At 39.8% G+C, this 334-nt stretch overlaps 1 pseudogene; it reads left to right on the top strand.

Annotated features, from left to right (window-relative positions):
• Positions 1–334, top strand: part of LOC105536953 — a 46,078-nt pseudogene that overhangs the window by 44,821 nt on the left and 923 nt on the right.

The following is a 334-nucleotide window of genomic DNA, read 5'->3' as shown; positions in this document are numbered from 1 at the left end:
TGTAGTCCCAGCTACTCAGGAGGCTGAGGCACGAGAATTGCTTGAACCCAGGAAGTGTAAGTTGCAGTGAGCTGAGATCGTGCCACTGCACTCCAACTAGGTGACAGAGTGAGACTCTATCTCAAAAAAAAAAAAAAGAAAAAGAAAAAGTGTTCTCTAGGACAGAGGAAGAGTGATTTTATAAAAGAAACTCGTTAGCATTAGGAGACATACCTATTGTAAATGACGAGTTAACGGGTGCAGCACACCAACATGGCACATGTTTACATATGTAACAAACCTGCACGTTGTACACAGGTACCCTAGAACTTAAAGTAAAATAATAATTAAAAAA

The sequence above is a fragment of the Mandrillus leucophaeus genome, unplaced genomic scaffold (assembly GCF_000951045.1).
Source record: "Mandrillus leucophaeus isolate KB7577 unplaced genomic scaffold, Mleu.le_1.0 Scaffold166, whole genome shotgun sequence".
Taxonomy (NCBI): domain Eukaryota; kingdom Metazoa; phylum Chordata; class Mammalia; order Primates; family Cercopithecidae; genus Mandrillus; species Mandrillus leucophaeus.
The sequence above is the reverse complement of the archived record's forward strand: the minus strand, read 5'-3'. Positions and strand labels throughout refer to the sequence as shown.